The following is a 26215-nucleotide window of genomic DNA, read 5'->3' on the forward strand; positions in this document are numbered from 1 at the left end:
CTGAGCAGCTTGCTGAAAGGATTTGTTATGGGCTATGAGTGCCAGGAAAACACACAATCATCGGGGACTAGCTAGGCCCACCAGAAGAGAAGGCTCAGAGGTAAAGAGGTTGAGTCAGGGTGGATACAGCCTGGGGGAGGACAGCAGCCTGAGCTGGGGGTCCCAGATAAATGCAGTCACCCCTCTGTGCCCCAGCTACTTCCTCTGTCACGTGGAGACTCCCAGGAGGTGGCCAGAATCTCCAACTTGACAGAACTGCCCTTCTTAACGTTTACGTAAAAGTAGCTCAGGGGCGCCTGGCTGGCTCAGTTTGTGGAGCGTGCGACTCTTGATCTCGGGGTTGTGAGTTCGAGCCCTGTGCTGGGTACAGAGATTATTTAAAAATAAAAGTTTTGAGGGGGAAGCTGGTTGGCTCCGTTGATTGAATGGCCGACTCTTGATTTCAGCTCAGGTTATGATCCCAGGTCATGGGATTGAGCCCCACGTTGGGCTCCTTGCTGAGTGTGGAGCCTGCTTAAGATTCTCTCTCTCTCTCTCTCTCTCTCTCTCTCTCTGTCTCTTTCCTCCCCCCGTCCTTATCCCCAGCTTGTGCTCTCTCTGTCTTGAAAATAAAAAAAAGAATAGAAAACTGAAAAAAAAAAAATCTTTTTTTTTTTTTTTTTAAGTAGGTGTCATACCCAGCGTGGAGCCCACTGTGGGGCTTGAACTCACGACCTGGAGATCAAGACCTGAGCTGAGATCAAGAGTCAGATGCTCAGCTGACTGAGCCACCCAGGCACCTCCTAAAAATAAAATCTTAAAAAAAAAAAAGGTAGCTTAAGCCCATAGCTGGTGGGATGGCCAGCCCCCCTCACTGCTTCTGGGTTTCCTGGTGGTAGGGGTGGGGTGGGAGGGGTGGAGGCAGGCAGAATTGCCAGGTGTCAGGATGTACCTCCTGCTGCTACCAGATCAGCTTCCTTCCCTTGTTTAGATACTGGGGGTGCTGAGGAAAATTGTCGGAGAAAATGTCTCTGTGGAAATAGCACTTCAGGAAACTACCTGTCTGGTCCTGCTTACACCTGAGGAACTTGAAGCTCAGAAGGGGAACGGTGACTGGGTCAAGGTCACGCAGGAGTTGCAGGCATAGAGCTACAGAGACCCTTGCCCGAGATGGGGCCACCAGCGTGACTTGTAGCTGAGGCACCGGCCGCAGTGAAGACCCAGGACTGCAGCCTCCAGGACTCTTGCCTCCCAGGCTGATCTACTGTAGCATTATAATCATGCTTTTCTGGAACCTTCTTTGTCTTCCCCACTGTTCCCCTCTCTCACATGCATCTGGATATTGTGCTAGGAGCACCAGCCATGGGACAAGGCCGACCTGGCTTCAGATCCTGGCTTTTAGGTCCCTTGCTGTGTGACTCTGGGCAAATGACTTTGTATCTCTGAGTTTCTGTTTCCTCTCCTAAAGAGGATAATGATACCTTGCTAGGCTCCAATGTGGAGGACAGAGAGAAAGTCCCCGGGCCATGTTCACAATCACACTGAGGGTATAAAGCACAGACATTAGAAAAGAATTTATTAAACAAGTTTTCAATGAGCAGAGATAGATTTTTAACCTGAAGGGGCAGGGATATTTATTTATTTATTACTTTTTTTTTAAGTTTATTTATTTTGAGAGAGAATGTGCACAAGCAGGGTAGGGTAGGGGCAGAGAGAGGAGAGAGGAGGAAGGAGAGAGAGGAGAGAGAGAATCCCAAGTAGGCTCCGTGCTGTTAGCACGGAGCCTGATGCAGGGGTCAAACTCATGAGCCATGAGACCATAACCCGAGCCAAAGGCAGACACTTAACTGACTGAGCCATACAGGCACCTCATTTTTTAACCTGAAGTGGCAGGGATATTTAAAAAAAGATTGTATTTTTAATTGTTGAAGGTGGAACTTTTGTTTAAAAAAAAATTTTTTTTTTTTTGAGAAAGAGAGTGCTAACAGGGGAGGGGCAGAGAGAGAGGGGGCAGAGGATCTGAAGTAGGCTCTGTGCTGATAGCTGAGAGCCCAATGTGGGGCCCAAACCCATGAACCATGAGATCATGACCTTAGCTGAAGTCAGACGCTTAACCGAACAGAGCCACCCAGGTGCCCAAAAGGTAGAACTTGTATTCTCTGTAGTTTTCTGTATGTTTGAAAAATCTTTTTCTGTATTTTTTGGAGCAAACATTACACATCATATCATTTCATCTGTAAATATTTTTACCGTGTGTCCATAAAAAGGGGCTCTTACAAAAAATAATAAACACAATGCTATTATCACCTTAAAAAGACTATAAACAATTATTTAATATAATCAAACTCCTAGCCTGTGTTTGCATTTCCCTGATTGTCATATAAAAATTTTAAGTGTGTGGCTTGTTTTTTAAAAATGTTTATTTTCGAGAGAGAGAGAGAGAGAGAGAGAGAGAGAGAATCCAAAACAGGCTCCAGGCTCCAAGCTGTCAGCACAGAGCCCGACGTGGGGCTCGAACTCACAAACTGCGAGATCGTGACCTGAGGTGAAGTCAGACGCTGAACCGACTGAGCCACCCAGGCAGACCTAAGTGTGTTTTTATAAGTCAGGATCCAAATAGAGGCCTTATATGAAGATCGATTTTTCACGTAAGCTTCTTTTGATTTATAAGTTCTTCCTTCATCTTTAATTTTCTTATACTCTTTTGTTGAGGAAATCAGATAGCATACACTATTGAGTTTCCTTTAATGCGATCGTTCTCTTTTCAGCCTCACGGTATTATTTAATGTATCCCTCTGTTTCTTATATTGGCTCTGAACTGGTAGTGAGATCTTCTGGGTTGATTAGGATTTTTGGCAAGGCTAGCTGGGTATCTTTTGTCATGTTGGCAGCTAATGATGTTCATTGCCTAGATCTACTAATTCGTTAGTTTGCAAAAGAGTTATGCTTGAATTCTATCATTCCTTCTTAGCTGGACTGCTTCTCTAAACAGAAGAGTCCCCTCATCAGCCATATGGTTACTTTGAGATCCTGGCTGTAAAAGCAGGTAAATGTTGATGCTTCCCCTTTATGAATCTTTTACCATGATTTGGCTTCCTAGCATCTTCCAAAAGTAACCACTGAGTTTCTGTGCATGTGTGTGTGTGTGTTTAACAATATTATGATCCGGTTGATTTAAACATATTTGACTTATTTCAATTCATGGTAGTTACTGTCTTTCTGGATGTCCAAATTAAACCATCTCTGGCCAATAGAAGTTACTGGAATGGGTTCCTGAGTCATTTCGGTATACTCTATTAATCTTTGGCAGCTTACTGTATCTATATGAAAGGATGTTCCAAGTTTATTGCACATCTCTTGACTCGACATAGAATTGTTCATTTCTATAGAGAATCCTGGTTGCTTTTTGTGGGAAATGGTATTGAGACACCACAATCTGGATCTAGGGGGTGCTCATTGTACTGGACTATTCACATTTCCAGGTCTTTTTAGTGGACAAAACTAGAAAATATATACTTTAAAAAAAAAGATACAATACATCATAAATTCATACTGATATTTCCAATTCAACTTCTAGACCAGAGTCTTAAAACTTCGGTGGTCTTACCCTGTGATTTCTTTTAACCATTCTGAAAATCTCAGCATTGAGAACTCCAGCAGAGTTACTCATTTGATTTATCCTTTATTACACACACAGTGGGCTCAGAAGAATAACATTATTATGATGACCAAAACTCATTTAAGATTTTGGGGAGCATTTCTTTTTGCCCTCAGGTTGTATCCCACTAAGAAGGTGTGTTAAGTTACTAAGCTTTAATATCATTGGAAATAGTTTCTTTCTGTGTGGTGATGTCACCAGCTAAACACAAGTTGGTCTCCTTCATTTTAGTTTGGGGGGTTGTTCTTTTCTTTATTCAATTTTGTGTCTTAATCATGAAAATGCTTTTTCTGATGGCTTCATACTCAAACCTGAAGACGAAGAATGTTCAAAGGCTGACTTCTCATATCTCTTTCACTTTGTTCCCTCCCTCCCTCCACTATGGGCAGCCATTTCTAAACGTATGCTTTTTCTTTTCATTATTTTCTGTATAGAGGCAAACACACACACACACACACACACACACACACATTTAGCATCCCCCTTTTTTCTTAATGAAAGGGTAGCATAACATGCACACTTTGGTCTGCTTCTTTCACTGAACAACGTATCTTAGAGATCCCTCCCTAATGGTCTATAGAAATCTTCCTCATTCCAGCTTACAGCAGCATGTTCTAGTTTATGCCAACTGTCCCCTCCTGATCAACATCTGAATTCTTTCCAGTCTTTTGCTGTTATAACTTGTTATTTGCAGACTGGTGTTTGCCCCAAAGTTCATATGTTGAAACCCTAATCCCCAGTGTGATTGCATTTGGAGATAGGGCTTTAAAGAGATAATTAAGGTTAAATGGGGTCATAAGGGTGGGTCCCTTATCCCGTAGGAGTGGTGTCCATAATAATAATAAGACACACCGGTGATGCACGTGCCCAGAGGAAAGACTGTGTGAGGACACAGTGAGAAGATTCCCTTCTGCAAGATAAGGACAGAGGCTTTGGGAGAAACCAACCCACTCACACCTTGATCGTGGACTTCCAGCCGCTAGAACTATGAGCAGATACATTTGTGGACTTTTTTTTAAAAAGGTAGGCTTCACGCCCAGCACAGAGCCCAACATGGGACTTGAACTCATGACCCTGAGATCAGGACTTGAGCTGAGATCAAGCGTCAGGACATTTAACCAACTAAGCTGCTCAGGTGCCCCAAATTTCTGTTTTTTTTAAGCCACCAGCCACCAGTATTTGGTTATTATAACCTGATTACATTAATGCATCAATCAAGACACAGTTATTTACAATAGCTTCAGCAAGTACAAGCATATGTACTGTCTGAAACCAGCATACGTAGCTGTTGATTTTAGGGGCTGGAAGGCCCTTTCTTTTTCAAACTCTCTCTCCCCCTCTGTTCCCACATGCTGAAAATTCCCCCAAATCCTTAGAGGACAAGGTCTCTCATTCTGTAACTGGAGAATGCAATACCACTGAAGAAGGAAACAGTGAGAAAGGCATTTCCAAGACAGAGCAAAGACTCAGGGGGTATATAAAGCTTAAGAAATGAAGCAAGGATAGATTGACAGGCTCCCAAGACAAAAGGTTGCCTGTTCCCTGCCTGTGTCCTGAGGATTTCTGAGTACAGTCAGAAGGGGAATGGGGCATTTTTGTTGGGCAAGCGGAGAGGCTCTGGGGAAGGGTCAGTGGAAACTATTTTGTATATAAGTCCTCTAGGGGCGCTTAGTAAAATGCAGATTCTAGGCCTCCCACCTCCAGAGAGCCTGCTGTCATAGGTCTAGGCCAGGGCCCTGGAATTTGCATTTTGTTCCCCTTGGCTCTCCCAAGGGATTCTGGTGCAGGTGGTCCATGGGCCACAGTTTGGGAAACATAACTCTAAAGATTCTGAGTGATGGGGGAACGACTCAAGGCACTGGCCTTGGGCAGGGAGTATGCTTGAATAAAGGTGCAGTGACAGGAAATGGCAAATACCAAAGGGGCAGGGTGGTGGGTCCGGTCGCCCAAGTTGAGAGGAGTATTTCACTGCTGACATTGTTGAGAAATCCCGGCACATGGAAATAACACAAGCTGTGTGGGTGTGTGTCTGCACCTGCAGAGGGGCTCTCTCAAGGGAGCTGGGAGAAAGAACTGGAGTGAGTGGGTAAAAGAAACAGATGCTTCCTGGTCTTTGATAACCAGGCAATAGGGAGCCATGGATGGTTCCTGAGCTAGAGGAGGGAGTATAGTAAGGTCAACATTTTCCCCTTGGTCTCTCCTCCCACCTACTATTTTCATGGACCAAGAAAGCAAATGTGTTCCAGTTTTCCTTATTCCAAAGGGGCTTTCTAGAGTCTTACCTTGGACTCTAAAACCACTTACACTTTGTTCCTTTTCTTTCTGGTCTTTAAACACACACACACACACACACACACACACACACACACACACCTTGTGTTCCTTTCCCGGAAGAGCCACATCAGGGCTGTTAATTAACTCAAGAATCCTTGTAAAGAAAGATTAAGAAATAGGCAGGAGGAGGGAGTAGCCAGACTCCATTCCCAGAGCGAAAGAAAACATGTTTAGCGAGGGTGGGGGCCCAGAGGGCAAAGGAGGGGGCTGCCTCTCCATTCTGTGTGGCTTTTCTAAGACTGCCAGAAGGTCTGGGGTGGGGCCAGCTGGTGAGAGTGTCAGGCCTACATCTATCTTTTCGGCTGCAGGGACTGTTGGACGGGTCAGTCAACAGCCACTGCATCTCAGTCCTAGCCCTTCACCAACTCTCTCAACCTCAGTGGCACCATCTGTAAAAGGGGGAGATGCTGTTGCAAAAGGTTCCAGGGGAAAGTCTGAAGGGCTTAGCAGTGTATTTGGCTAATAGGCCCCTAATAAACGCTGAAGCAGTGAGAGCCAGGAGCTACTGCGAGGCTGGAGAACTGGAGACAAAGTGGCCGGCAGGTTTCAGCTCCCTGGTTAGGGTTCTGGGCTGTTCTGGAGGTTGGCAGAAGCAGTTTCAAGGTGTTATTCAGTTGCAAATGTGTTCAGGGCACGGGCTGCATTTCATAAGCCTGTGCACCTCCTGGGGTTCTCAGAACACTTGCAGGTTGTATGCGTCCGGGAAGAATTACTCCCGGGTTGGTCAGGCTGGGGATCCTCTGCCTCTGGGCTCCCTGGGTGAGGGCCAGGTACTGCTTGTTTCCGGCTCCCTGGCGCCTCCAAGGAGCACCTGGAGGGTGCTCAGTGAATGCATTTCTTAGGGAAGCACTTGTTTGCGCAAACATGACGTTGCTTTAATTCGTTAATTCCTCTTTACTTCATTTCCACCCCTCCCCACCCCCACACCCTGAACATCAAAGTCATAACGTTGATTTAATAATTTGGAAAATACAGAGGAGTACGAAGAAGTTACACATAATCCCATGTAAGTTTATTTTCTTTTTTTTTAATTAAAACTTTTTTTAAGTTGATTTATTTATTTTGAGAGAGAGAGAGAGAGAGAGAGAGAGAGCAAGCAGGGGAGGGGTGGAGAAAGAGCGAGAGAGAGAATCCCAAGCAGGCTCCACATGGTCAGTGCAGAGCCTAACTTGGGGCTTGAACTCATGAACCCCGAGATCATGGCCTGAGTCAAAATCAAGAGTAGGACATTTAGTTGAGCCACCCAGACACCCCATAAAGTTATTTTCTAAGGTAATGCCTGTTTTCTTGTTAATATACAGTACATAAACATATAAATGTACACATTTAGGGCTAAAGAAATTAAATATATATATATATAATTAAATATATCTATTTCTAATTATATATTTCTAATTAAATACATATAATTATGTGTATGTACACACACACACATATATATATGTATATTTGGAATGATGTTTAATGTCTGGTGTTTACTGAGTCCCTCCCCCCTTCCTGCCAAACTCTGTGCTTAGAATCTTAAACATCCTCCCATTTGAAGTCAGGCAGTCTGGCTCTGGGGGCAGACCTCATCCTCACCCCGGCCTGTCTCTCTAATGGGGGGATAAGACATTAGGTGAAGGGGCCAGACAAGCAGGCGTTCTGAAGCATTGAGAGAAGGATGAGGTCACCTGAGCCAGAAAAGTCAAGGAAGGCTTCCTGGAGGAGGTGGGATTGAGCCTGACCTGGAGGGACAGGAAGGGCTTTGTTCTTTTTGAGCGTGGAGACCTGGGATTCCCGCCCAGCAGCGGTGGGGTGTTACCGTGGTCTGGAGGTCCAGACGTGTCCTTCGGATTCCTTGAAGCTCTCGTGTTATCACCGTCCCCCCTCGGGACAATGCCGCGGGGCAGGGAGTGCTGGTGGTTAAAGCCGGGATGCTGGAATCAGACAAGCCTGTGCTAGAATCCTGGCCTCCTCTTACGGGTGCGGGAAGCTGTGCAGGTCACGTAGTGTCCTCGTGTGTGTAATGGGCAAACACAGGTGCCTGCTTCAGGGGTATGGCATGAGGACTCAGGGACAGGCTGGCTGCCCTGGTGTGGACACAGCCTGGCCAGGGGCAGTGCAATAAATGCCAGTGGCCAGGGAGGAAACAAAAGCCCACAAAGCTGCTGGAGGCCCCACTGTTTCTGGGCACCCCCTGCTCTCTAGTGCCCCCCTTGCATGCGGGCCCAGGGGGCACACAGGGGAGGCGGCGGAACGCGGACGAAGCTGGTCTCCGCGGCCATGGCCTTGGGTGAGGCTGTCCTTGAACAGTGGTCGTGGCAGCTCTCTCTCCACGGTGCGGGCACACTTATTTCCCTTGAGATGACTGAGCACGCTGTCCCCCGTGAGGTCAGGAAACTCAGAGAAGCCACGGGTAAGCTGTTACTGCCTGACCCCGGCCCCGGGTTGGCCGACCGCTCAGTGCTCTCGCTTCCCCCTGCAGGGGGCTGTGAGCTGGGGGGTGCAGCTGACAATGCCCTCTGGTCCCTTCCCTGGCCGAAGAGCTCGAGGCCTCTCGATGCAAAGGGTGGCCAGGGTGCGCACCCCCGCTCTCATTCTGTCCTCCGTGGAGTGTTCCCCCTTTCCTGTTTGCCTCCCTGGAGCATGGGGCTGGCTCTTCTCCGGGCCCTCCTGCCACCTTGGAGAGGGTGCCATTAGCGCAGCCCTGAGGGCTCAGCCAGGGTCGTCCCGACTGTCGGCCCCCTCTGCTCTATGACTCATCACGACCTTACTGCCCGTTAGTTCCTGAGCAGGGGAAAGAGTGGAATGCAGAGCCCTTGGTCCAGCAATGAACGACCACACACAGGTGCCCTGACCTCCGCCAGCCCTTGCTCATCCTCTGGGAGTTCTAGCCGCTCCCACGACCACCGCGGCGGCAGGGCCCTTGGCCCCTGTGGGGACGTGCTGATCGTTGTCTTCCTTTATCATCGTTTCGTATCCCAACCCCATTCACCAGAGCCGTTCAGGCCAGAACTGAGCACCTATCACCAAAAATGCCCTTGGCCGTTGAAGCCGAAATGCAAGCAGCAGCTTACACGCGTAGCTCAGAGCTATTCAGACCCCTATTTTTCTTTTTTTGGAATTTAATTAATTAATTAATTAATTAATTAATTTCTAATATAATCTCTTGTCAAGTTGGCTAACATACAGCGTATACAGTGTGCTCTTGGTTTGGGGATAGATTCTCATCATTCATCGCTTACATACAACACCCAGTGCTCGTGCCAACAAGTGCCCTCCTCCAAGCCCGTCACCCATTCTCCCCTCCCCCCAGCCCCCTGTATCAACCCTGTTTGTTCTCTGTATTTAAGAGTCTCTTGTGGTTTGCCTCCTTCTTTCTTTGTAACTATTTTTTCCCCTTCCCTTCTCCCGTGGTCTTCTGTTAAGTTTCTCAAGTTCCACATATGAGTGAAAACATATGATATCTGTCTTTCTCTGACTGACTTATTTCATTCAGCATAATACCTTCCAGTTCCATCCACGTTGCTGCAAAATGGCAGGATTTCATTCCTTCTCATTGCCAAGCAGTGTTCCATTGTAGATATAAACCACATCTTCTTTTTTTTTTTTAATTTTTTAAGTCTTTATTTATTTTTGAGAGAGAGAGAGAGAGAGTGTGAGCAGGGGAGGAGCAGAGAGAGAGGGAGATACAGAATCCAAAGCAGGCTCCAGGCTCTGAGCTGTCAGCACAGAGCCCGACATGGAGCTCGAACTCATGAACCATGAGATCGTGACCCGAGCCGAAGTTGGACACTCAACCGACTGAGCCACCCAGGCGCCCCAAACCACATCTTCTTTATCCATTCATCAGTTGGTGGACATTTAAGCTCTTTCCATAATTTGGCTATTTTTGAAAGTGCTGCTATAAACATTGGGGTACATGTGCCCCCATGCATCAGCACTCCTGTATCCTTTGGATAAATTCCTAGCAGTGCTATTGCTGGGTCATAGGGTAGCTCTATTTTAACTTTTTGAGGAACCTCCACACTGTTTTCCAGAGCGGCTGCACTGGTTTACATTCCCACCAACAGTGCAAGAGGGTTCCCGTTTCTCCACATCCTCTCCAGCAACTGTTGTTTCCTGAGTTGTTCATTTTAGCCACTCTGACGGTCGTGAGGAGGTATCTCAGCGCGGTTTTGATTTGTATTTCCCTGATGACGAGTGACGTTGGGCATCTTTTCATGTCAGACCCCTATTTTTCATTTCATCTAATCCTCTCCGTTGTTCGTTGTGTGGCCAGCCCGGGCGAGGCTTTGTTGTGGCGTTCTGTCCCCTGGAAGCTCACTCCAATGGACAAGACAAGACCTTTGTTTTAAAAGACCTTTCCCATTGCTCCTTAAAAAACAAATTTTATTTTGAAATAATTATAGATTCATAGGATATTGCAGAGACACCTTCACCCAGTTTTCCCCAATGACAACATCTCACATAACTGTAGGATGTTCTCCAAGCCGGGAAATCGACGTGGTCACAACTTGACCGATCCGTCAGATCGCACCATTTTTGCATACTGTGTACGTGATGCGACTGTGTGTGCATGACTCTGTGTATCTATGCAGTTTTACCACAAGTATAGGTTCATGTAACCCCCGCCATCAAGATCCAGAACCGTTCCATCTGTGTGGCCACACGCTGTCTACCTCCCTGCCTCTCTGTCTGCATCCCTCACCCCTGGCAACCGTTTCTTGGCTCTCCATCACTATAATCGTGCCATTTTGAAAATGCTATATAAATGGAGTCATATAATATATAATATAAAAATTGTTTTTACTTAACATATATATGCGTGTGTGTATACAGATCGTGTCCAACCTACAATGGTCTGACTTACGATTTTTTTGACTTTACAATGGTACAAAAGTGATCCCCATTCAATAGAAACTGTACATCAGGGGCACCTGAGTGGCTTGGTCGGTTAAGCGTCTGACTTCGGCTCAGGTCATGATCTCACGGTCTGTGAGTTCGAGCCCTGCGTCGGGCTCTGTGCTGACAGCTCAGAGCCTGGAGCCTGTTTCGGATTCTGGGTCTCCCTCTCTCTCTGCTCCTCCCCTGTTCATGCTCTGTCTCTCTCTGTCTCAAAAAAATAAATAAATGTTAAAAAAAAGAAAAAAGAAACTGTATCTCAGATTTTGAATTTGATCTTTTCTTGGGCTGGTTACACACACTACTATCACTATGATGCTCTCTCGTCATGCTGGGAAGCTACCCAATCACAAGGGTCAACAACTGATACACTTACAACCATTTTACCCAGACAGCCATTCTGATTTTCACTTCCGGTACAGTGGTCTGTAAGGTACCTGAGAGAGTCTATGCTGTATTATAAATAGGCTTTGTGTTAGATGACTTTGTCCAACTGTGAGCTTGTGTAAGTCTTCTGAGCACATGTGAGGTAGGCAAGGCTGAACTATCATGGTCAGTAGGGAAGGTGGATTAAGTGCATTTTCAACTTGGATATTTTCAGCTTAGGATGGGTTTATTGGGACATGGCCCCATTCTAAGAGGAAGATGTGTATATAAAGTGAAGATTTAGATAGAGCTGAAGGTCATACCTGGTCTCCTTCTCATCCCGTCCTCCCTCCGAAGGCAACATTGGTAATAGTTTCTTGTTTCCTTTTTTTAAAAAATTTTTTTTATGTTTATTTATTTCTGAGACAGAGACAGAGCATGAGTGGGAGAGGGGCAGAGAAAGAGGGAGACAGAGAATCAGAAGCAGGTGCCAGGCTCTGAGCTGTCAGCACAGAGTCTGACGTGGGGCTCGAACTCACAAACCATGAGATCATGACCTGAGCCGAAGTCGGTCGCTCAACTGACTGAGCCACCCAGGCGCGCCCCCCCCCCCTTTTTCTTTAACATTTATTTATTTTTGAGAGAGAGAGAGAGAGAGAGAGAGAGTGGGGGAGGGGCAGAGAGCAAGGGAGACAGAGAATCCCAAGCAGGCTCCATGCTACCAGCACAGAGCCTCATGTGGGGCTCGAACTCATGAACGGTGAGACCATGACTTGAGCCGAAATCAAGACTCGGACGCTTAACCAACTGAACCACCCAGGTGCCCCTCTTGTGTTTCCTTTTAAACTTTTCTATACCCACACAAACATACAACTCCTCTTCTGCAAAACTGCAAAATGCCCCCAATTCTTAGTCCCTAAGTTTCTATTTAGACACAACTTCGGACAGCTAGTTGAAGGGGGTGAACTGTGTGCCCCTGTCTGGCATCAAATCCCCAAACATCAACCACTTACTACGTCCCCAGCTCCCAGACTAGTGCCTGTCTCTTGCCTGGACAAGGAGACTGTCTTCACTGTCTGCTTCCTCCCTGTCCCATTACTGCACTGCGTCTCAGCCGGGCGCTCTGTCCACCAGGGGACCCTGGCCAAAGTGTGTAGACATTTTTTGGTAGTCACAACCAGGGGAAAGGGTGCTTCTGGCATCTAGTGCCAGTAGAGGCCTGGGATGCTTCTAAACGTTGTAGAAGGCACAGGGGAACCCCCCACAAAGACTCATCCGGCCCAAGGTCTCAGTAGTGCTGACGTTCAGAAGCCCTGCTCAGCGTTTCATTGCCCTGCAACCAACAGCCAGTGTCGGTCTCTTGCTCAAGACCCTCCCGTGTCTCCCCAGCTCTCTTGGCACAAAATCCCAAATCCTCCCATGACCTATAAGGTCCATTACGATCTCGGACTTCATCTCTCCCACCTCTCTGCTCCAGCTTCACCATTCACTCCCTCTGCGGGTCCTCAAACACGCCAAGCACACCCCGACTTCCTGTTCTCTTGGCCTGGAATCCCCTTGCACACCCAGCTGCACGTCGGGCTCCTCTGCCGCATCCCCAACGTCATCTCTGGAAAGCCTTCCCTGACCTCCGGGTCCAGAACACCGCCTTCCCCTTGCCCTCCCAGCATCCAACCGCACCTGACATTCATTCGATTGGTGGTTTTCAGTGACTTGTTTTCCCCGTTGCATTGTAAACTCCTGTATGCTTGGTTCACTGAGTCACCGGCACCCGTAGACGAGCACCTGGCCCGTGGCAGACCCTCAGCAAACGCCTGGTCAGTAAACGGGTCTTCGCTGAGCGCCTCACGTGCGCCATCTGGCACCTTCCTCAGAGCCGCTCCAAAGGCTGGTCCGCGCGCCCAAGTCAGCGGGCAAAGGAAGGGCTGAGATGCATCAGGTCTGTGGCTGGCAACCCTGTGCCATGCACACCCCCGAGCACATCTAGGACTTCACGCCTTGCCGTCCCGCTCTTTGAAGCATTTTCGTACGTTTGTAGCCACTCCACACAGCTTTTGCTGGTGACGTTTCACGTAACTGCTGTGTTTGCTTTCTGACCCAGCGCCCTTCCTGTTTCCATTTCTTCATTCTGCTGTTTGGCCTTGACGTTGGGGGCCCTCCTCTCAGGGGAACTGCTCGTGCAGGTCCCTTGTTGCCACTAAACACAACGCTTGAAGCAGCGGCCCCTCCCCGTGCTTAAAGGATGCTGCTTTTAGGGCACAAAACAAGCCTTGTGCCTGGTTGTCCTTCAGTGAACCAGAGGACAGACACTTGAATGGACAATCACCTCTCACCAGCCACAGAGGACAGCTGCGACCAGTGGGTCCCAGGGGTGGCAGGGCCCAGCGCCGGGGCTCTAAGTGGGGTGGTCGGTCCATTTTCTGGATCATGTCTGAACTGGCAAGTCAGACAGCGTGGGTGCAGGCAGGGGTTGGCAGGAGCGTCCCTGAGCCTGTGGCCTGCCCTGTACGTTTGTGCGTCTTCTACTGGCTGTGGTATGGTGCCTGATGACAATGGCTGCTGCCACTTACCGAGACCAGAGAGCTCCATGTTGGGAGCCAGAGGACCTGACCCCCTGGCCAGCTGAATGACCCCAGTCTCAATCCCTCTGAGCTTCTGTTTCCTTACCTGTTGAATTAAAACAACCCAGCGATGCGGCACCTGGGTGGCTCAGCGGGTTGAACATCCGACTCTTGATTTCTGCCCCCAGGTCATGATCTTGTGGTTGTGAGATCGAGCCCTGTGTGAGGCTCTGTGCTGGCCGTGAGGAGGCTGCCTGGGATTCTCTCTCTCCTTCTCTCTCTGCCCCTCCCCCACTCACGCACATGCTCTCTCTCTCAAAATAAATAAAATAAACTTAAAACACAGTTGCTGACTCACATGATCTCTGGAGTGTTTGAAAATTAAAAAAAATTTTTTTTAACGTTTATTTATTTTTGAGAGAGGGAGAGAAAGAGCATGAGCAGGGGAGGGGCAGAGAGAGAGGGAAACAGAGAATCCAAAGCAGGATCCAGGCTCTGACCTGTCAGCACAGAGCCGGATGCAGGGCTCGAACTCGAGAGCTGTGAGATGGTGACCTGAACTGAAATTAGATGCTTAACCGACTGAGCCACCCAGGAGCCCCTCTCTGGAGGTATTGGAATGAGACTATATGTGTGAAGTTTTAATTTTTTAATTGAGCCATAATTTAGTAAAATTTGCCCTTTTGTGTGTGTGTCTGTGTGTGTGTGTGTGTGTAATTTGCTAAGTTTTATGTAGCCACCACCACCACAATCAAGATACAGAATATTTTTGTCACCCCAAAAAGTTTTTCATGCCTCTCTATAGTCAAACTCTTCCCCCAGCGTAGCCCTGACAACCCATCTGATTTCTGACCCTATAACTTAGCCTTTTCCAAAATGTCATATACATTGAGTCATCCAGTATGTAGCCTTTTGAGTCTGGCTTCTTTTATCTTTCTAGCATAATGCACGACAGATTCGCTGATGTTCCTGCATTTGTCAGTGGTTTGTTCCCTTTTATTGCTGAGTAGTATTCATTCTATCTTGTGGCTGTGCCACAGCTGGTCGGTCATTCAATTGTTGAAGGGCATCTGGTTGTTTCCAGAACTTGGTGATTGCGAATAGAGCTGCTGTAAACATTCACGTCCGGGTTTCTTGGTGAACAGTTTCCATCTCTCCAGGGTAATGAGTAGGACCATTGGGTCATGTGGTAAATGTATGTCTAACTTTTTAAGAAACTGCCGAGCTGTTTTCCACGGTGGGTGTACCATTTTGCACTCCCACCAGTAATGTAGGAGAGTCCTAGTTTCTCTGCGTCTGTGCCAGCACTTGTTTTTTTGTTTTGTTCTGTTTTGTTTTGTTTTAGCCAATCTAAGAGGTGTGTACTGCGAAGTTGTTTTTTATCTGTCAATCAGTAGTTCCCAGCTTCCGTAGGCAGTATGGAAATGCAGGTGGAAAGCAAGACTCTGGAGTCAAGCCATCTGAGTTCAAATTTGAACTTGATTATTTGCTAACTCTTTTAATTTTTAGCTTTCTTATAGGAAAAAATAGATTGCATGTGAAGTTGTTCAAGGATTTAAGGATTATTATGAATGACAAGTGCTTAGCTTTCCCAATGTTCAGCCACTATTATCACTAGAATAATGCCTGATCTCTGGTTCCCCCAATAAGCATCAAGAAAGGTGTTATGATTCCCCTTTTATAGATGAAGACATTGAAGTTCAGTCGAAAGACCGCACTTCCCAATGCTCTAACAGATAGTTATAGACATAGAATAAGTTCTGGCCAATGAGATGTAAGGCTAAATGTCATGTGGGGCTTCTGGAAAGTCTACCTTAGCAGAAATACGACATAACCTTTTTCTCTCTGGAACTAGGACTCTCTTACATTACTGGTGGGAGTGCAAAATGGTACACCCACTGTGGAAAACAGCTTGGCAGTTTCTTAAAAAGTTAGACATACATTTACCACATGACCCAATGGTCCTACTCATTACCCTGGAGAGATGGAAACTGTTCACCAAGAAACCCGGACGTGAATGTTTACAGCAGCTCTATTCGCAATCACCAAGTTCTGGAAACAACCAGATGCCCTTCAACAATTGAATGACCGACCAGCTGTGGCACAGCCACAAGATGGAATGCAAACTTGTTGGCTGTATCTCCAGCAGCCTCTTTGGACCATGAAGTGATCTTAAAAATATAAATAAGTGTTGAGGACAGAAACATAGGAATGTGGGTCCGGATGGCATCACTGTATTAGCCCCATACTACCCATCCCTAGACTTCTTCTGTGAGAAAAATTAACTTCTATCTTGTTTAAAACAAAAGCAAAACGAAAAACACAAAACTTAGTGGCTTAAAACAAGCATTTAGTCTCACGGCCACAGTTCTATGCTTGATTAGGGTTCAGCTGACTTGGGGTGAGCTTGGCTGTGGCTTTGCCCAGACTGTAGGCTGGCTGGACTTGGCTCTAAGCTGAGGGTCGGATTAGGTCTCCCATTCGTTTTGAATCAGCCTTTCATGGTGATTTCAGAAGTGTTAGAGGACAAGCTCAATTTCACAGACACATTAAGAACTACTGCTTGGGGCGCCTGGGTGGCTCAGTCGGTTGAGTGTCCGACTTCGGCTCAGGTCATGATCTCACGGTTTGTGAGTTCGAGCCCCGCATCGGGCTCTGTGCTGACAGCTCAGAGCCTGGAGCCTGCTTCCGATTCTCTGTCTCCCTTTCTCTCTGTCCCTAACACACTCGCATTCTGTCTCTATCTCTCAAAAATAAATAAACATTTTAAAAAATAAAAAAAAATAATAAAAAAAAAAGAACTACTGCTTGCATCCTATATGTTAACACGCCATTAGCCAGGGCACGTGGCCAAATCTACCAACAGTGGGGGGCGGAAACATACCCTTTCTGTAGTGGAGCGACTGTAAGGCAAAGGACAAAGGGAATTGACATGGGAGGTGTGGACAGTTGGGAACAATAATACCACTCATTACAGCTACACTGAGGTATTACCATTGTGTCTGCCAGTTTTCAAGACGGCTGGACCTGATAATGGAGGTAGAATAAAGCCCATGAATAATGCCGGTAGAAAGTATTTTATCTTATGTTTTTAAATGCCTGTTTATTTATTTTGGGAGAGACCAAGCCCGAGTCAGGGAGGGGCAGAGAGAGAGAGAGGGAGAAAGAGAATCCCAAGCAGGCTCCACACTGTCAGCCCAGAGCCCAGTGTGGGGCTCCAACTCATGAAATGCAAGATCATGACCCGAGCCAAAATCAGAAGTTGGGATGCTTAACTGACTGAGCCACCCAGGTGGCTCCTTAGAAAGCATTTTAAAGGAAAACGTTGGGGCTTCTGCATCCAGAAAGCTAAATACCACTTTCTCATCCAGACAGAAAGCTAATGCAGAAAAAGCAAGATCTGACTTCAGCTCTCTGGCCAGATAGGGCATTGATGAATTTATCAAGGGTAAAGTGTATGAAATTTTATTTTTTACTTTTTTAGTATCTTCCCCAATACCTGGCACAGTTCTTGGCATAGAGCCAGGGCCAAATAAACATTCATGCATTTATTCATGAATACGTCTGAGTCTGACTTTTTTCACCAAAGATTCAGGAAGACTCTCATAAGATTATGTAGAACAGGGTTTCTTAACTGCTGTATTATTGACATGTGGGGCCAGATCCTTCTTTGTTGTGGGGCTGTCTGGTGCACGATAGAGCATTTGATAGCAACTCTGGCCTCTACCTACTAGCTGCTGGTAGTACCCCTACCTCAGTTGAAGCAACCAAAAATGTCTTTAGACTTTGCCTGATGTAGACAGAAGAGCAGGTAAGAGCCCCTTCTAGCACAATTCTGAGAAAAATGTCCAAAGTGCAGAAATTTAACTTCAAATAATAGAAATAAGGGGTGCCTAGGTGGCTCAGTCAGTTAAATGTCTGAGTCTTGATTTTGGCTCAGGTCATGATCCCAGATCACGGGATTGAGCTCCGAGGCAGGCACTGTGCTGATAAGGCAGAGCCTGCTGGGAATTCTCTTTCTGCCCCTCCCCCACTTGCACTTGCTCTCTCTCTCTCTCTCTCTCTCTCAAAATAAAAAAAATGAATTTAAAAAAAAATTTTTTTTTAACATTTATTTATTTTTGAGACAGAGAGAGACAGAGCATGAATGGGGGAAAGTCAGAGAGAGGGAGACACAGAATCTGAAACAGGCTCCAGGCTCTGAGCTGTCAGCACAGAGCCCGACGCGGGGCTCGAACTCACCGACCGCGATATCATGACCTGAGCCGAAGTCGGCTGCTTGACCGACTGAGCCACCCAGGCGCCCCAGAAAAATGAATTTAAAAAAAAGAAAAGAAAAGAAGTAAACTGCCTCAAGACAGTTGTCTTACATCTACATATTTGTAGCTAAATATTTTGTGCAATTTCTCACGGCTTTAGAACCAGTCACCAGTCCAAGGAAATTTAGTAAACTGCAGACATCACTGTGTTGGCCGCCGATTATTCTGGTAAAGGCACAGGATTTTCACTGGGTGGATAAAATTCCATTCTTTCCCTTGACCAATATATTTTTTGAGGGTCTCCTCTGGGCCAGGCACTGGTCTAGGCAATGGAGAAACAGCAGAAAATGGAGCTCCTGGTGGGGCTCCCATCCTCGTTTGAGAGAAAATGAGGAACATGTAAACACAAATATAGCATATCGACACTTTAGTTCTAGGTGCTAGGAAGACAATAAACAGGAAATGACTTGGAGAGGGCCGCCATTTTAGGAGGCAAATTCCAGGAAGTGAAGAAGTAAGCATGAGGCACTTTGGGAGAAGTACAATCCAGGCAGAAGAAAAGCAATTTTTCTTTTCTATGCAGCAATACGATGATGCAAGACCCAGAATCTACCATTTCACTCCTTCCTTCTTCTCCTTTCTTTGAAAAGAAATCAAAATTACTGAAGTGACAAGAAACCTATCAAAGCTCTTTGGCCCCAAAGTTTTTGTCAAGCAGGCTTTGTGTCTGCCTAAGTCACATCCCACCTGTGGGCCTCAGTGTCCCCGTGCGTCCAATGCGAATGTTGATCCGGAAGCTCAGGAGTTTTTTAGGACAGAGGGAAGAGGAGTGTTGTGTTGACAACCCGGGTTTGAATCCTGACTCCTCCATTCTCTAACACAATAGCTGTGGAAAAATGTGTTTACCTCCCTGAGCCTCGGTTTCTTTGAAGCAACCCTCTTGGGACTGGATAAAATGCCCTGAGTCTAGCCTGGGGCCTCTGAAGCCCTACACTTCTCAGACTCCCAGGTCTCGAGATGATCTCTTTGGAAAGGCTTTGCAAAGAGCCAGGACACCGGGGCACAGAGTTGCAGTCTTACCACTGTGATGACCCTAATTGTAAGCTTTCTCGGTCATTCAGAGGGCTCTTCAAGCTTTGTAAGTCCTCAGATCTACATGATTTCACTGTGGACCATGGCGTCAGGAAATAAAGGGACACCCACGATTCCAGCACCTGGGGGCACGTCACCCTGACATTTCTGAAAAATCAAACACGATATGACAACTGGAATGTGCTGGGAAAGGGAGTGTGTCTGGCTATTTGGATTTCCCACGTGTTTGGATTCTGGGGCAGCAGGTGTTTTCTGAATGAAAATCAAGGCCCACCAAGATAGCCAGGTCTGGATGTTCATAATAACCAGGCTCCTGCCAGAGGAAAACTTGATCTGCAGGTGTGGGGGTGCCCAGAAGAGAAGGGTGAGGGGCTGCCCTGCCTGGCTATCTGGGTGGTCAGGATAGCTGGGTGCCCCTAGGCCCGTTGTCCCTCCTCCTCTCCATCAGAACCTGGGCTCGGTTTGGGGCATTCTCCGCTTCCCGGACACCCTTGCAGCTGGGAGTGATCACATGACTTAGGTCTGGCCAGTGGTAAGCAGGGGTGTGCTGCTGGGGGGCGGGGGACATTTGGGTAAATTCTTGTGTTCGTGTCGCAAGGGGGCTGGCCGGCTGGTACACACCCATTAGCTCCTCCACCCTTCCCCACTTGCCCCATCTGGGACTGCTGCCGTGGGCAGAGATGGGGCAGCCGTCCTCCCAGCAGGATGGAGAAGGCTACCCCCTAAGGATGACAGAGAGGAAAAGTGCATCCCAACAGTGCGTGGGGCCACCGTGTTGGCCCTGGGTTACCCACCTCTAGACTTCTTGACGTGAGGGGAAAAGTAAACCTCATCCAGTTAAGCCCCCTAAGTGGTTCCCGTTCCATACAGTGAGACTTAGTGCCGACAGATTCAGTGTGCCAATGTTTTGGACCCTCTGCTGGGCACATTCGCTCAGTCCCCAGTGTTTCACTCAGTCCTCACAGCCCTCCCTAGGGTCACGTCTGAGCCCCAGTTGACAAATGAGGAAACTGAGGCTCAGAGAGGTTTTTCTCCCCACCCCTGCTCACAATCCTGCAGGTCGTCAGCAGTGGAGTTGGGGTCTGAACTCAAAGCTGCTTGCGTCCCAGGGCAGCACGCCCCGTCCCCAGCCTGTAACTCTAACAGTAAACGGCAAGGCAGTCACAGAATTTACTGTGGGTCTGAATCCTGGCAGGCCACTTGATATTGTTGTGGGAGGGATGCTACCTAGTGTCTCTGAGCCTCAGTTTCCTCCTCTGGGACTGAGGATGGTAGCAGTGCCTACCTCGCAGGGCGCAGGGGAGGGCGGCCGGCTGCGTGGCATGGGTTAGTTATGCTCATTGCGTAGCACCCCTTGACTTACTCTGGCTTTGTGGAAGCTGATGCTGAGCTAAGCGCATTTATTTTATTTTATTATTTTTTTAATGTTTATTTTTATTTAGTTTTAAGAGACAGAGCAAGACAGAGTGTGAGCGGGGGAGGGGCAGAGAGAGCGAGAGACACAGAATCCGAAGCAGGCTCCAGGCTCTGAGCTGTCAGCACAGAGCCCAACGCGAGGCTTGAACCCACGGACCGTGAGATCGTGACCCGAGCCGAAGTTGGACGCTCAACCCGCTGAGCCACCCAGGCGCCCCGAGCTAAGTGCGCTTAAAACCGCTCTGTGATCCTCCCAGACTCTTGCATCAGCCCCTCTGAAAAGGTATCATAGTTTCTCTTTCCAGGTGAAGCAACTGAGGCTTGGAGAGGATGAGTTCCATTCTGAACCTCAGTCTCTTCCTCTGTAAAACGGGTATGGCAACAGTACCTGACTTGTATGGGTGTTTTTGGATTGAATGAGAGAAGGGTGTAGGCAGAACTCAGCCCAGTGCCTAGCACATAGTAGACACTCAGTTAACATAGCTGGTGCTAGAATTTGTTTTCATTACACAGCTTTGCACTGGCCTTGCCAGTCCTCTGTTTCATTGCCGTAGGGGATTCCAATCAGACATGCAGCCTGATTATAGGCTGAGGTGGCCTCTGCCCTGCGGTCAGCCTCTGCGTGGCTTTGCCGAGACTGAGTTCACAGTGATGAAGTCTGGCCAGGGGCCAGGCCGGGAGAAAGCCATCACAGCTCTCCCCATCCGTGGGGACCGGCCCAGCTTCCCTCTCACAAACCTTTAGTCCTTGGAGGCTGAAGCCTGACTACTCACACGAAGGCCTTCCTCACAGATGTTTGGCACAGATAAAGAACTGTCTCTGTCCAGGCCCCACTGCCGGGTACTCTTAATTTATGGAGAAATTCCTCTGTGTGAGATGTGACCTTGCCCTGTTCCCTGCTGGCATCTGCTGGGCTGGCCAATGGCAGGGCCCCTGGCTGTCAGGTCACTTTTCTGTAGGGCAGTGGAGGAGGGGGTCAAGATACACACACACACACACACACACACACACACACACACACTCTCTCTCTCTCTCTCTCTCTCTCTCTCTCTTTCTCTCTCTCACTTGCACCCTTACTCTTTGCCGCACACACTCACACTCATATTTGCTCTGAGGGACCGAGAGGGCTGTGAGGGGCTGCCTTCTCTCTCTGTGGGCTCCCAGAACAGTGCTCTGCACATGGTCAGGCATTTCTGCCATGTGCTCTGGGTGGATGGGTAGACGGACGGATGGATATAAGCATAGTTGAGTGTGTATTCATCCATGCATTTGTCTCAGCCTCTATTAAGCACCTACTGTATGCGGGGTCTGCTCCAGTTTTGGGGGAGAATAAGACTACACAGAGCCTGCTCTAAAGATCCACCAGTCCCGCTGATGGACAAATGAGCAGAGGGACCCACACCCTCGTTTCGCAAGGGAAAGCCCCCCTTCCTCCAGGGATAGAGCCAAAGTGAACGACCAGGACAGATGGCTGCATCTCCTTGTTCAGGTCCCAAATGCAAGACAGGGCCTCAGGTGGGACAAGTGAGGCCCACCTTGTGCTTGCATGAACCTGGATGGGTGCCTCCCTAAATGCTGTGCCCAGGGGGCCTCAGCTTGCCTCTGCTGAGTCCTGGCCAATTGCGCCTGCAGACTTTGGAGAAGGCACTGGGCCTCCTGAAGAATTCTCATCGATCCAGGGCTGTGAGGAGACACGGCTGCTGCCCCGGGAACTTCCGGGGATAACACAGGCCCATCAGAGCGATGACAAGCAGGTGGGGGAACGATGTTCACGGGAGCTGACATTTACATTTGCTGGTGGGCCAGGCTGTACCAGAACTGCCTGGAGACTTACCACACCACTTCACGGTGAGGACAGCTCCCCCAGCCCTTAGATGAAAGGACAGGTGCTAACAGAGGGTGGGTGACTGGCCTGAGAACGGACAGCGGGTAAGCGACAGGGCAGGGTTCAAATCCTCTCCTCTGCAAAAATCCTGTTTGCAAAATGTGGCCCCAAGCCATAGAGTTACAGGGATTGCGAACCGCCAGAGGGATCCAGGACAGCTCTCCAAGGAAGGGAGGGCTGGGGATAAGCCTTGGGAAATGTGTTCATTGAAGGTGAGGAGATGGGAAAGAAGGCATGTGCTCAGGGCGTGGAGGTGGGTCGACCCTGGGCAGATGCAGGCCATCCACCCCAGGATCCTGCAGGGCCGGGCCGCATGATGTGCAAGCTAGCCCTCACTGTGCACATGCTATGACATGAGGCTCAGAGAGGAACACTTGTTGCTTAAGGCCAGACCACACGGTGAAGACAGAGCCAGGGCTCAAGGTGTTTTTACACCAGGAATCACAGCAAACAAAAGGAAGAAAAAAAAAACCCAAAGCAGTATTTCAGTCCACCACATAGTGCACTGAAAACAAATCAGCCACCCCGGTTATTTGGACTCTTGTAGCAAAACAAGCGTCCATGTGACTTCACCCTCCCCTGCGCCCCGTCTCACCTGCCCCTGCCCCTTCCTCGCGCCGCCCCCCCCCCCCCCCCCGCCCACCGCCCCAAGCGATGCCCAAGATCCAGGGGGAACAAAATGCTGGGGGAAAACCCTAGGCCACGACTGTCCCGAAGGTGAAAGTCAAGTTGCCAAAATAAACTCCTTTTGTCTTTCTTCATTTTTCCGTGTTTAAATAATAATAATCTGAAAATGAAGTCATTGTGCTCACCGGTAGGCCTGCCAGTGTTGCCCAGCTGCCCCAGGCAGCTGTCCGGTGGGTCATTGTGGCCCATCTCCCTGGGTTCCTACTCCTGGGCTCAGCCCCCCCGGCTGGCATGGCCCACCATCCCCCGCCCCCCTGACCCCACGTCTCACCAAAACGTACCCGTCCGGTGTGCCACTCTCTCGGGGTGCATTTCTCTGCTCACGGAACGGGCCACCTCTCCCCAAGGCCTGTCCCTCGTTGGTGGCTCCAACTCTGTAAGGCAGTCGCCTTTTAGAGAGACAGGAGCCATCAGAGACAGAATTCCCCACCCTTAAGGCATGGATGAGTCTCAAGCAGTAGAATCCGGGTCCTGGGTAGCAGACAGGTAGGGAGTCTTTTAACAGAGGAAGGGTCGTTGGAGCCCTCGAGTCCTAGAAACGCACTCCCTCTGGCTGGCCCTGGCCCTCCTGCTCCTCGTCCCTCTTCCATGGTGGGCTGGGCAGGTGTCCTTGCTCTCGGCCTCCACGGCCCACGGAGAGACACTGCTGGCCGCAAGTGACTGTCCTGGCCGGCTCCCACTGCCTTCTCTTCTCAGCAGTGACCTTCCTGGGGCAATCTGGAGGATCTTATTCTTTTTTTCCCTCCACCCCTGCAGGGAGTCCAGGGAGCCTGGTATACAGTAGGCGCTCCATGGTGGTCACAGAGACGAAAAAGGAACACCTGAACCCTGAATTCCAGTCCGTGTCCTTGGCGGTCACCTCTCTGTTTCTTCCCTCTCGGGGCTCTCCCTTCCCTGGTCCCTGATGCTTCCAGGGAAGCGGGTAGAGGCAGGGCTGGGGGTGGGCTGTCAGACAGCCACATGGCTATGAGCCCACTCAGTTAACCTCTCTGGCTTCTGGCTCCTTGTTGGCCTGTTGGGAGTAACAGCATGTTACCTCTTACGGAGCAGGGGTCATCCAAGGAGGCGATGTGTGTAAAGTGCTCTGCAGAGCTCCTATTCGCAGTAGGAGCTTGGTGATGGAACGTTCTGCCATGTTTACGATCTTAGAGGGCAACATTGCTAAGAATTACCTGAGCACGAGCCACGTGCTGAGCACCATGCTGAGAGCTTTAATCGTGGCGAGAGGCGGTGGGTGCGTTTGCTGTCCTCATTTCACAGGGCACAAAACTAAGCCTTGGTGAGTGACCAAGCAGGGCCCGAGTTCAGGATTATCATCTCTCACATGCTGGGGATTCTTCCATGAAGACTCTAAAGTCCTAGCTTGCTGGCCTGGGCTGGGAACGCAGACGCTCTCCCCGCCATCAATGAGCACTGGGGAGGAAGGGGAGGGTCCTCGGCCCCCCCCGCAGCCGCAGCCCAGGGCAATACAGGCACAGACACACATGCACACACAGGAACACACACAGCGCACGTGCGCGGATGCACTCACACACGCATAGACACCCACAGACACATATGTGCACACGCATGCACACCCGCACATGCGCACCTGTGTACTTGGGAGGTGAAGGCGTTTACGGAAGCAGAGGCCTCTGCCGGCCTCTAGCACAGGCAAATGCTGACGCTCTCTGGGCAGCGTGGGGGAGGGCTGCCGACCTGGCTATCGGCTTCGGATTTCTGGCTGGGAAGAGAGAGGAGGGTCCCAGACGGGCAGATGGAGTCGACGTGGTGGGCTGGGATGTCCGGCCGCCTCTAGAGGGTGGAGGCCCGGCTGGCCGTGGGGCCACAGGGGTCACTGAGTTCTGCAAACAGGAGGCCCAGCCTAGACCTGCTTGACTGGAAACTGCTGACCTTGTATTGCTGGAACCAGGTGCTCACCTCTGACCTCTCTGGGGGAGGGAGAGCAAGCACCGGCTTAGAGGGCGAGCCTGACTCAGAGCAGGAAGGTAGCAGCCTGGGGAGGCCCCGATGTGCCTAGGGTTCCACAGCCTGACCTGCCAGTGCATGTGGAGGTGTGTTCCCTTCCCCCAATTCCCAAGAGCTTGCGCACCGAGCCCGCCGACCTCCTCCAGCCGGCGGAAAGACATAACGCTCCAGCCAGGGCTATCCAACAGAACTTTCTACAATGATGGAAGTGTTCTGCATCTCCACTGTCCGACGGGGTAGCCCGATGTAGTGACAGAACACAGGCAATGTGGCTGGTATGGCTGAAGAGCTGAAATTTTCATTTCATTTCATTTCATTGAAATTTAAGTAGCCACGTAAGGTATCAGCAGGTGGGAGGGACGGAGGGCCCGAGTTCTGGGAGGGGGCAGAGCAGGGCTTGAGCCCAGCTCATCTGCTTGATGGCCATGACCCACTCGTGTTCACGGAAGTGCATCCCCCAGGACCCAACACCAGTGCGAGTGCTCAGGTCAGCACAGGGCCCTCTAGTCACCTGCCTGGACTTGAGTCTTGGGCTGCGGGCGTGCCTCAGTTTCCTCATGTGTAAAATTGGGGCAAGTGTGATGCACACTTGTAGTAAGCACCCTGAGTATTCGCAGCGGGTTAGTTATAAACAGAAGTCTCAAAAATTAAACCCATAGGCCCTGCAGACTGGGATTTTCCAACCATAGCTCCCAGAGGCTAGCTCTTGGGGGACCTGAGCCGATGGCTCTAATGTCTTCAGCTCGGAAATGGGGTGCAGGGACTGGCCGGGTACATGTATGCAAGCCTAGCATTTAACAAGGATCCCTCCAAGCAAGGGGGCTCTGTTCATTCAGGGGCCCTACTTTCTTATTAGAGATAACATTCCTCCCAACTCTCAAAGCAAATCCTCAAGAAGTGGGAGAAAAATGTTAATGCTCTTTAATTAAAATTCCTTCCCAGGCCTGTCCGTCTGGGCAGGCAGGCCCCTGACCGCTAAGAAACTTGCAGGTCTCAAAGAGCTGGTTCCTGGTAGGGCCTGGGAGGACCTGAAGAATCCTAGGGACTGAGTTTAGGATCTGGTTCAGGAAGAGTGTTTTGTACCCGCGCCAGGGACACGAGCCAGGGCTCCCCAGATTCACAA

This window comes from Panthera leo, chromosome C1 (assembly GCF_018350215.1).
Source record: "Panthera leo isolate Ple1 chromosome C1, P.leo_Ple1_pat1.1, whole genome shotgun sequence".
Lineage (NCBI taxonomy): Eukaryota > Metazoa > Chordata > Mammalia > Carnivora > Felidae > Panthera > Panthera leo.